This window comes from Chrysemys picta, chromosome 10 (genome assembly GCF_011386835.1).
Source record: "Chrysemys picta bellii isolate R12L10 chromosome 10, ASM1138683v2, whole genome shotgun sequence".
NCBI classification, from domain to species: domain Eukaryota; kingdom Metazoa; phylum Chordata; order Testudines; family Emydidae; genus Chrysemys; species Chrysemys picta.
The window spans coordinates 47,622,507-47,634,865 of record NC_088800.1 but is presented as its reverse complement, the minus strand read 5'-3'; positions in this window follow the sequence as shown (position 1 = coordinate 47,634,865).

Genomic DNA, 12,359 nt, shown 5'->3' with positions numbered 1-12,359 from the left:
ACCCTATAGGGCACAGTGATCCGTTCTCATTGCCATACATGGGGCTGCCTGGCAAGGTGTGGAGAGGATAGGTAGGGGGCATGTTGGTCTTGCAGACCTCACTGCACCCAGTGGCTGGTACAATCCTGGTTCCATTAGGGACGAGCCTGCTGCACATTGAACGCGTTGGCATCCCAGGCACCAGCCTGGCCTCCTACATGCTGCAGGCTGAGACAGGCAGCCTGCAAATGGGAAACTCGGCCTGTTGAGGCCCTGCAGCCAGCTGCTCCCTTCCCTCAACCCTGACTCAGCCTTCCTTGGCAGCAGTGGAAACTTCCAGCAGCTCTTCCTCCCTGCAGGTCAGACAGAAAAAATGAAAGAAGCTTTGGCGCTTCTGCTTCTCCTTACTCTCTATTGGCCACAGCAGTAACTAAACAAGGTGGTCTCACAACACATTTTTGGTGGCCTCAGAGTGCATCCACCAACTCATGATGGTGGCTGCTCTGACAATCTTTCTAAGCTCAAGCCCAGCTGGCCTGGGAACGTGGGTTGGGAACTCACCAGTGGCCTGCAGAATGCCAGGTTCCTCCAGCTCTGCACACACCGGCCCCATGTGTCTCCAAAGGTGCTGCCCAGAGGCTGCGCAGTGCAGGATGCCAATCCCTGCTGGCAGTGCCAGCAAACACCAGATGCTGCTTCCTCATCCCCCCCACCACCACCACACACACATCATCTCTGCCCAGGACTCTATAATGGCCGCAAAAAAATCTGCTGGTGGCTGCATGCGGCCATGATGGCCACATTTGAGAAACGCTGAGCTAGACCATCTTCAGAGTTGTGGCAGGAGCTGGCTGTGCATCCGCACTCAACACAGGTATTTTATCTTTCGCTCGTCTTTGGGTGTTATCATGCCGTTTTGTTTCCCAGGAAGCCAACCTGCCAGCTACACAGAAGGGGTGGGGGGATTTCTTCATGAGACAACTCCACCTCCCCCCTTTTTGGAGAGCATTTCTGGGGGAGACCTGCTTTGGGGACCACACACTGCTCCAGACAGGATAGCACAACAGCCATCAGCATCGTGGCGCAGCCTCTGCACGTCACTGCACCAATTTTTCCCCGTGGGTGCTCCAACCCAGGAGCACCCAAGGAGTCGGCACCTATGGGTGTGTATGACGCTCTGTACCTTTGGGGAACACCCAGCACGCCCATGCTTATCCTTGTAAAATGATTATGTAGTATCTAATGCAAAGTTTGTCATGTTGGGTGTCTTCGGAAGGCTCATGATGCACTGAGCATTGTTGTTATAGTACTGTTATAGTAATTGTTGTTACAGTAATGTTATAGTAATGTTATAGGTTATAATTTCATGTATATAGTTATGAGGCTGAAAATGTGTCTTCATGGCTTAAAATAAACCCAGGCAAAAACTCTCCAAGAGCAGAGAGGCAGTTCACACCTCATCAGGGCATGTATGGGACAAACCAAGCCCAGCCTCACAGGAACAAAGGACGCTGGCTTAGGCAGCAACAAAAGGATCTGTTTGACTCTCCAGTGAGTTATCCCCCTTCCTTTGGTCAGTTTGGGACTGCGATGAGGTAATGCTCACCTGACTCTGAAGGGGGGGAGACAAAGCCAAGAGGAAAGAAAGAACATGATCCTATTGGGATCCAGGAAGTGGGCAGGTGAGGGTGAGGATCCACTGGGCCTGAAAACCAAATGATTCTGGGGGACAACTAATGAAATAACAGGAACAGGAGTGCGGGCAAAGAATCAAATGGAGGGAACCTGACTGGGACACCGAGCAGAGAACCCCAGACAGCGCCCACTGCTCCCTGAAGGCATCAAGGGAGCCAGTGGATGCCGCCCAGAGGAACTCTGCCCGAATGCGTGAATGGATGGAGGATCGGAAATAGGCCCCACAGTCACATCAGCCAACCTCCTCTCCCTGGTTTTATAGATGGCCATTTTAGCCAGGGCAAGGAGGAGGTTGACTAGGAGGTCCCGTGACTTTGTGGGGCCACGGATAGGGAGTGCATAAATAAGGTGAGGGAAAAAGTGCAACCAAAAACGTAACAAAATATTTGTGAGGAGCCAGAATAGGGGCTGCAACCTGGTGCACTCCAGGTAAATGTGCATCATCTCCCTCACCCCACAGAAGGGGCAGGTGTCTGGGATGGTGTAAACCATGCCAAGTACATGCCCGTGCTCACGGCCCCATGAAGGAGCCGCCAACTGATATCCCCGGGGGGCCTCGGGACCAGGGTAGAGTATAGGCTGGCCCACTGGGGCTTCTCACCCTCTAAAGGTGGCAAGAGGTCCTGCCACTTTGTGTCGGGGCGGGACGCGAGGGTGAGGAAGTGTAGGGTGTGGAGCACGAGCATGTATAGATGTTTCCTTGGTGCGATCTGGAAACGAACTGGCTGCAAGTCATGCAGCCGGCTCATGGTGAAGGGGCGGGGGGCATGACCGTGTCCTGTTATAATAGTGAGCTAAGTGCAAGTGAACTAGGCTGAAACAAATGTATCCTGCAGTGTTACCCATGTGGGTCTGTTACAGGCAGCTGTCCTGTAAGGGGCGTCAGGCTCAGCCTTGCCTATGACTCACTGGCCATTCCCCAGCTGAGCTTAGACTGGACTCATTTGCTGTTAGTGACCCCAGCTGCTACAGGGAGAACTCCAGAGTGCAGAGCTCAGTCGGGGAGGAGACCTGGGACAGAGGAGCTGGGGAGCACTGCTCTCTGTGAAGGGCCGGGGGCAGGCAGGCTGAAGAGGGCCATAGGGCTGGAGTTAGTCTCCCTGGTGTCCAGGAAAAGGGGCAGGCCGGAGAGGCACCCTGTGGGCTGGTGTTGCAGGGAAGGAAGGAGCTGGGAGGGACTGGACTCAGAAGCAAGGCTGTGTCCCCCACTGGCTGCTGGGAACCAGCACAAGAGGCTGAGAAGTCGGAAGCGGCTCAGGGAAGCAGCAGCAGTGTATCTGAAGGAGCAGGCTTAGCTGCTGAGCATTGGATCCCTTGGCCGAACCCCAGAGCAGAGGGTGTGTCTGGGTTTCCTTCCCAGTCCAGAGGCAGGGACGTAAAAGCCCCAGCACAAGGACTCTTGAGCCCAGGGTGAGGCTGAGGACTGGGCCCACAGGGCGGGTTGAGGAGCAGCCCCAGATGGGTGGCAGGACCTCTTGGGATGTTTGGACATTTAATTGTACTTTGTTACCCCAGAAGGGGCCTGGACTAGAAGTCGCTGAGCCAGAGGGATGGGTTGTGCACAGGATCAAGCCCTCGCAGGTCCAATGAGGAGACCAACAGGGGGTGCTAGAGGTAAAGGCCCTGGGAGGCACACGGTGGTGATTGGTACTGCTGACAGTATCTAAGATTGGAGTTGAGAAGGAGGATGGCCTTATAGTTAGGGCAGTAGCCTGGAACTTGAGACTGAGGTTCAATACCTCATTCCCTTGCAGACTTGCAGTGTGACCTTGGGCAAGTCACATAGCCTCTCTGTGCCTCAGTTCCCTTCCTGCCCAATGGGGATGACAGCCCTGCCCCACAGGGGTGTGCAATGATAAATACAGTAAAGATTGTGAGTTGCTCAGATACTGTAGCTAGGGTACTTCTAAGAGCCCCATTACTAGATACAGTCAAAGTGTTATACTAGCTGAGAAATTAACATGTGATCATGTCATTAAGTCTGGTAATGCACCAGGGGGCATTTGCATGTTTGCTTTTTACTTTGAATGATATTTGCCAGAGTTCCCATAGCTTTTGCATGGGATGTATCTGTTGCACGGGACAGACTGGTGCAACAGGTTGGGTTAACGGGCACTTGCTTGGGCGGACTTGCCTCGCGCATGTTCAAGTCGACCAAACCTTTTACCTTAAAGCAAGACTCAGAATGCTTCAGGCTTCCTGCATCCCTCTGATTTCTAACAGCAACACTGATTCCTCAGTCCGGGGCCCAAATCCTTCTTGTCTTCCTCATGGGCATAGTGCCACCATCTCCAGTGGCCTCACAGAGGGGTAAGCTGGGCCAAACAATATCAGGTGCAGCAGGCTGGAGCTTAGTAATGTTAGGGGGGCAGTGCTATAAGAGTAGCCCCATTGGGGGACAGGGACCCAGTTGGCATCATCGGGGAAGGGTTGGGTCCCGTAGCTCCATCCGGGGTAGGCTATCCCTGTTGGCATTTGGGAGGGGAAGGGGACAGGGCTGGACTCCAGCAAGACTTATGCAATGAGCCATTTGGCCAGGTTGTGATCTCCTTGATACTAAGGCCACAGGACAGTGACTTCTTCTTCACATGCTAATTCTGTTCTTAAAAAAAGTAAATTTTATTAAAAGAAAAAGAAAGAAAATACATCTGGAACTTAGGCATTTGCTAGATTTTCAAAGAGCAATTCCAAAAATTAAGTACCCAAACTAGCTTTCTTGGGGGTTCATTTTAAAGGTTACAAGCCAACAAAAGCATCAGGGGTTAGCACAGAGGAGATCCACAACCCAAAATAAGAAATAAACCTGATAGCTTCTAACTAAACATTCCCTATCCAAATTATTCCTTCTAGGTATGGAAAATACTTTTTCATACCTGGTTCAAACCTTACACAGCATTTCTGCTTATAGCATTGCTGCTCCGTCCCTGCAGCCCAGAGAACAACCGACAAAGGGAAAGTTTCTTTCCCCATTTTAAAAAGTTCTAGCCTTCCCATTGGCTCTTTTGGTCAGGTGCCCACTTTTTTTTCTTTACCTGGGGTCCTTTTTAACCCTTTATAAGTAAATTAAGTAAAGAACAGCTACCAAGAGGGATTTTACAGCTAACTGGCTGGCTGAGTATCCATCAAAGGGAGCTATGCCCCCTTTATTTATCACAGGCAGCCATGAACGCAGGGGTATTTATTTGTCTCTTGCAGTGACATGGTGCTGGATGATTCCTTCCTGCAAGTCAACGACCTTGACATTAACTTGTCGGGGTTATTAAATGGCTATGATATGTGGTGTTAACTCTGTCTTTGTCTGTGCTGAGATTTCAACACCTACAAAAGATGAGGGTAATAGAAGAGTGAAATTGATAGGGGGAGAAATAATTAATCTCCTACCGGCCTATCTGCGCCTCTTGACAGCTTTGATTTTGGTTTGATACTCATTTTAATCAGCCCCAGGAAGGCCTGTTAATGATTTATCTTGGGCTTTAATGCACGGCAAATGCGGCCTGCCATCTTCTCCCTTCCATGCCTTTTCCCATCAGTGCTGACCTGAAGGCCCACCTGCTATCCCAGTCCTGGACTCCACCCTGCCCCCAGCTTGGCCAGTGCACCTCATTCTGGAACTGGGTGGGAAATTGTTCTCTCCCACCCTGTGAGCTCTTTGAGATTTAAAAAACAAATGTTCCCATCCCAAATCGGGATAAAGGCTGAAACCTCAGATTTTTCCATGACCTGATATTCTGACAATGGTTTCAGGGCAGGTCAATCAAAACATTTCATTTTGACCATTTTTTGAAATGTTTTGGTTTGATTTCAATCTTTTACATTTTGAACCTTTTAAAAGAACATCAGAATGGCCATACTAGGTCAACCCAAAGGTCCATCTAGCCCAGTATCCTGTCTTCTGACGGTGGTCAAGGACAGGTGCTTCAGAGGGAATGAACAGAACCAGTAATGATCAAGTGATCCAACCCCTGTCGCCCATTCCCAGTGTGACATTGCACTCCATATGCTTTATGGAAATATGCTTATGAATATGACATAACTGGAATATGCTTTACACTAAATACTCCTTGTATGGTATCATTAGAAAGCTTGTAATCTGAGTGTGTCATCCTATTTGTTTGCATTATTTCTATGTCTGGCATTAGGAGAATAAGATATAAACTTGTATTACTGATGTAAACATGTTAAGTGGAAGCCATTAAGGGTGCTTCAGAATCAATGAACCGTAAATGGCTCTGTTTACTTGCAAACCTTACTGTGTACGTGTGGGCCAGCCCAGGAAGAATGGAGGCTGGGGTCTCACAGGACATGTGACTGTCACATGATACTGAAATCCATCTTAAATCTGGTACTTTTCCATTTAGAAAGAGGGATGGGGTCCCAGAGAGATAAAAGATTCCCATCTTGTGCCAAAGCTATAAAGGGGGGTGGTGCGAACAGGACAAAGGGGGCTGCCAATCATGAGAAAGCCCCTGCTTACCACCTGAGATGTCTGCTGGAACTAACAAGGACTGTACCAGGGGAAAGGATTGGACCCAAACTAGGAAGGAGTCTAGCCTAAGAAAGAAGCTTATTGGAATATCTCCAAGGTTGAAATATTACCTGTAATCAGCTGCTTAATGTATTAGGCTTAGATTTGCATGTTTTTGCTTTATTTTGCTTGGTTACTTACTTTGTTATGTCCCTTATTATGTGAAACCACTTAAATCCTACTTTTTATACTTAAACAAAAGTGATTTTATTATTAATAAACCCAAAGTAAGTGGTTAATACCTGGGGAGCTAACAGCTGTGCATATCTCTCTATCAGTAAAAAGAAGAACAGGAGTACTTGTGGCACCTTAGAGACTAACAAATTTATTAGAGCATAAGATTTCGTGGACTACAGCCCACTTCTTTGGATGCATATAGAATGGAACATATATTGAGGAGATATATATACACACATACAGAGAGCATAAACAGGTGGGAGTTGTCTTACCAACTCGGAGAGGCCAATTAATTAAGAGAAAAAAACTTTTGAAGTGATAATCAAGATAGCCCGGTACAGACAGTTTGATAAGAAGTGTGAGAGTACTTACAAGGGGAGATAGAATCAATGTTTGTAATGGCTCAGCCATTCCCAGTCCTTATTCAAACCGGAGTTGATTGTGTCTAGTTTGCATATCAATTCTAGCTCAGCAGTCTCTCGTTGGAGTCTGTTTTTGAAGTTTTTCTGTTGTAATATAGCCACCCGCAGGTCTGTCACTGAATGACCAGACAGGTTAAAGCGTTCTCCCACTGGTTTTTGAGTATTTTGATTCCTGATGTCAGATTTGTGTCCATTAATTAATTAATGACAGACCTGCGGGTGGCTATATTACAACAGAAAAACTTCAAAAACAGACTCCAACGAGAGACTGCTGAGCTAGAATTGATATGCTAGGGTTACCATATCTCATAAATAAAAAAAGAGGACCCTCCACGGGCCCTGGCCCCGCCCATTTCCTCACCCCTAGCCCCGCCCCAACTCCGCCCCTTCCTTAACTCCGCCCCCTCCTCCCTCCCACTCCCAGCCAGGGGGAAAGGGCTGCCCCAGCGCTACCGGCTTCAGGATTTGCCGGGCAGCCCCCAGACCCTGCGCCCCCAGCCGGAGCTTCCCCAGTGCAGCTGGAGCCCGGGAGGGGAAGCGCCCAGCCGGCATTTTCCCGGACATGTTCGGCTTTTTGGCAATTCCCCCCGGACGGGGGTTTGATTGCCGAAAAGCCGGACATGTCCGGGAAAAACCGGACATATGGTAACCCTATGCATGGCAGAAGCCTGTAACCAGAGCTCCCCACCAGCGTCCATGGAGCTGCACAAGCTCCGGGTCACTCGGGGATTCTGCACCAAGGGGCTGACTGTGAGCTGCACCCCAGCAAAGCCCTGGCTGGGCTGGGGAGGGGGTGTGCCCACCACCCCTGTGATAAGTGAGGGAAGGTCCCCAAAGCCCTGGTGAGCAGATCTTCCCTTCTCTCGCTCCGCTCTCGAGGAGCCGCCTGCCCAAAGCATTGCTCCAAAGCACTGGTTCTCAATCGATTTCCCATTGTGGGCAGCACATGCGGCTTTCTGGGGGTTCTATGGGCTGCAGCCACACAAGATACGCGCTCCCTGTATGGCCCTGAGGATGGCACATGGGCTGCAGCTGGGTGCTGATTGGGCTGCAAGCCGCTGGCGGGCTGAGAATCACTGCTCTAAAGAGCCACAGCGTGCTCGCTCCACGTGAGGCTGAGTTAGCTGCCCCTTCAGCACCTGCCAGAAGAGGGCAGTCATGACCCGATTGCACCCTCCTGCCCCTTCTTCAACCACACAAATGTTGGGGTGGATTGGGAGTTGAACTGAGAGGCTAGGCAAGCTTCGCCCACAGCAATGCCATGCCCCTCGTGGCTGGCCTGCAGCACCCTGCCACACCAGCCTGATCCCCAGCCCTGCCATGCAGCACCCCCTGCTCTGCCAGCCCCCCCCAATGCACCACACACCTGCTCTGCAGCACCCTGTGCTCCACCAGCCCGATCGCCTCTGGCCTGCGCTACACGGCCCCTGCTCTGCCAGCCCAGGACCCCCTCCCTAGTGCTGGCTCTCAGCTCCCAAAGGATTTGAAGTGGCTGGTATGTGAAGCCCAGCACCTGACCTAGCCCATGGCATCCCTCAGTGGCACTAGCATGTTTGCATCAATCTCCTGTCTGCAGACAGACTCCCCCTCCCCTGTTACAGATTCCCCCCCCTCCCCCCCCCCCCCGTGCCCCAGGCCGGGCTGAGCCACGGTGGGGTCCCTGTCCCTTTAAGAGCAGGGCTGGGCTGAGCCGAGCCGAGCCGGCGGGGGGTGGCTCCGCTCCCTGCTGCAGCCTAATGCCGGAGCCTGGGCTGAGAGCCAGGCTCGTGTCCTGCACCAGCTCCGGGAGGGGCTTTTCTGCGGCTCCCCCAGTCCCCCCCGGGCCGAGCCGCCACACGGTAGGGGCGGGTTGCTTGAGGCAGGGCAGGACCCGGTGGGGCCGAGCGCTGAACAGGCCCGGCAGGACTGTGCGGGGGCTGCTGGAGGGGGAAGCTGGGGAAGGGGTGGCATGGCCCAACCCCCTGGGGCTGCCTGCCCCGCGGAGGAGGCAGAGGGGCACAAGCCGCAGCAGGATCCCAGCCCCCCGGGGGAGGGGATCTGGGGCCAGCCCAGAGAGGCAGGAGCAGTCCCGGGGGTGCTGGGCGTGTGCAGGGCAGAGCCCTGGGAGAGCCCCAGCCCCGCGGCGGGCAGCGCTGCAGAGGAGGAGCCCGTGCTCCCCGGAGGGCGAGGGGAGCCCCAGGCAGGGGGAGACGGGCCGCCTGCACCCACCGCTTGCGGCTGCTCCATGCTGCTCCCAGTACCGCTTTCAGCCGGCGCGGCTGCCCTATCAGCGGTTTTGGGTCTTTAAATAGCCGTCCGGGGGGAATCCCGGACATTTTTAGCTTTTGACAAATTCCCCCCGGACGGCTATTTAAAGACCCAAAAGCCGGACATGTCCGGGGAAACCCGGACGTATGGTAACCCTAGATATGCAAACTAGACACAATCAACTCCGGTTTGAATAAGGACTGGGAATGGCTGAGCCATTACAAACATTGATTCTATCTCCCCTTGTAAGTACTCTCACACTTCTTATCAAACTGTCTGTACCGGGCTATCTTGATTATCACTTCAAAAGTTTTTTTTCTCTTAATTGGCCTCTCAGAGTTGGTAAGACAACTCCCACCTATTTATGCTCTCTGTATGTGTGTATATATATCTCCTCAATATATGTTCCATTCTATATGCATCCGAAGAAGTGGGCTGTAGTCCACGAAAGCTTATGCTCTAATAAATTTGTTAGTCTCTAAGGTGCCACAAGTACTCCTGTTCTTCTTTTTGCGGATACAGACTAACACGGCTGCTACTCTGAAACCTCTCTATCAGTGTTATAGAGGGTAGACAATTTATAAGTTTACCCTTGTGACACAATGGTCAATATAGTATGGTGGGTCCTGTACTTTTCTTGGGGGGGGGCACTAAAATATCACCTCTTACCCCTGCTCTTGGGGCACCAAGGGCCCCACTAGTGGCCCAAGAAGGTGGTAAAGGAGATAAGCAGGGGAGAGGTTTGGGTTTGCTCCTCACTCTGAGTCCCAGCCCCTCTCAACCCCTGCAGGTTCTTACCCTCTTCCCCCTTGGGTGGGATACCTTTAGTCCTTAAACACTGGGGGACAGAATATCCCTCCCTTACTCCAGTTTTCTGTTCCTCTGAGTCTCATATCACACCTCCAAGCTCTAATCCTCTCTCCTTCCCCCTTAACTGCCTGAAGCAGGGGGGTTTTATTAGGTTTCTAACAGGGCCTTAATTGATTACAGGTGCTCCAATTAACGCATAGCAACCCTCCCTAGTCTACAGGGAACCACGCCTTAATTAACCTAGTGTTTCTATACTTCCCTTCTACTACTTCCCACTGCTCCTTCTGTATCACACCCTGTATAAGCTTTGTATAGAGTAAAATGGATTTATTGGGGTTTGGATCCCATTGGGAACTGGGTGTCTGAGTGCTGGAGAGGTAACCTGCTGAGCTGTTTTTGGTTAAAGTCTGCAGCTTTGGGGGTGTGGCTCAGACCCTGAGTCTGTGTTGCAGCAGGCTGGCGTGTTTGGCTCAACAAGAAAAGGTTCTGGAAGCCCCAAGCTGGCAGGAAAAATGGGCTCAGAGGTAATTTCAGCACATCAGGTGAGAGTTCCAAGGGGGTCTCTGTGACCGAACCCATCACACCCAGCTTTGGGCAACAATGACCTTCATGTTAACTCATTGGGGTTATCTGTGCCTCTCAACAACTTTAATTTTGGTTCAATATTCATTTTAATCAGCCCCAGGAAGGCTAGGCTGGGCCTGCTAATGATTTATCTTGGGCGTTAATGCATTGCAAATGAGGCTTGCCATCTTCTCCCTATCATGACTCTTCCCATCCCTGATCTCGGGCCTAATCCTTGAACTCCTGAGAACCTTCAACTGCTACTGATTCCAGCATGGCATGAGGGCTGCTGGATGCACTTAGGACATCCCAGCTGTGAGCTGTGTTCTGTATTCCAGTTGGGGGTACTTCTCTGAAATATCCATGATGGTTCAGATGGGGCTACCCCATCTCCTTCCCTGTTCCCCAGCCGCTGGCTCTCTCGTGACCTCTGTTGCAGCCAACAACCAAGTGTGCCTGTCTCTGTGCAATGGAAGGAAGTGTGGCAGGGTCATTGGCTGTGGTTTGAAGCCAGGAAGGACATCTCACTGCAGCTGGGTAGTGGCTTTCTTGGTTTGCTTTAGTGTTTTATTTCTCTTCATGACTCAGTTTTCAGTTCTTGTTAATACTCCTATTTCCCCCCCCCCCAGTGCTGATGTACTGCACCCTTCCCTCTTGCTACCGCCCCTGCTCTGCTTGTACATGCCAGTTCTAACCTTCAACACTGCTATTCTAGCCCACTCCACCCTCCCCACACACAGCTCTGCTGCTGCCCCTCAATCTTGACCCGCATCTCCCTGCCATTCCAGCCCCAGGTGCTCTCGCTGCTGTGCCATTCCCCCTCAGTGCTGACCTGAAGGCGTGCCTGCTATCCCAGTCCTGGACTCCACCCTGCCCCCAGCTTGGCCAGTGCATCTCATTCTAGAGCTGGGTGGGAAATTGCTCTCTTTGAGATTTTAAAAAACAAATGTTCCCATCCCAAATTGGGATAAAAGCTGAAATCTCACATTTTTCCATGACCCGCTATTCTGACAACAGCTTCAGGGCAGGTCAATCAAAACATTTCATTTTAACCGTTTTTTGAAATGTTTTGGTTTGATTTCAATCTTTTACATTTTAGACCTTTTAAAAGAAATCAGAACAGCCATACTGGGTCAGACCAATGGTCCATCTAGCCCAATATCCTGTCTTCCAACCGTGGCCAATTGCCTGCGTGCCCCAGAGGGAATGAACAGAACAGGTAATGATCAAGTGAACAATCCCCTGAAGCTATGCAGCTTCTGGCAAATAGAGGCTAGGGACACCATCCCTGCCCATCCTGGCTAATAGTCATTGATGGACCTATCCTTTTAATGTAAATCAATTAACATTTGGAAAAATCGTTTCAGACTGAAGCTACACTTTTTATTCTGAAACTTTTGTTGAAACCATCCCTTTTCCTGCCCACAATTTTGTCCCCGAAGTAGTGGCGGAGCCCCCCTGCAATTCCCACCCTACATTTTCCCATCCCCCGCTCTACCAATGCACCTCCAACCTAGCCTGCAGCCCCCCTGCTATTCCTGCCCTATATTGACTGGATGTGATCTCCTTACAGTGCAATATTCTCCCAGGGAGGGGATCCCTGACTGCAATCCTGCAGACCATCCTGCCTAGCTTCCTCTCCTTCCGTTAGAGAGCAGTATGACTTGCATTAAGGTGGTGCCTAGAGGCTCTAACTGAGATACTGGGCGCTGTACATACACACTGAGACAGTCTCTGACCCAGAGAGTTTTAAATCTAAATAGCTATGACAGAGAGAGGATGGCTCATTATTTCCCCATTTCACAGCTGGGGATTTGAGAGATCAAATGACTTTACCAAGGTCATACAGACAGTCTGTGGCTGAATCAGGAATTGAAGCGCGGTCTCCTGAGTCCCCATGCAATGTCTGCACCACACATCATCTTTCCTCTCTAAGCAAG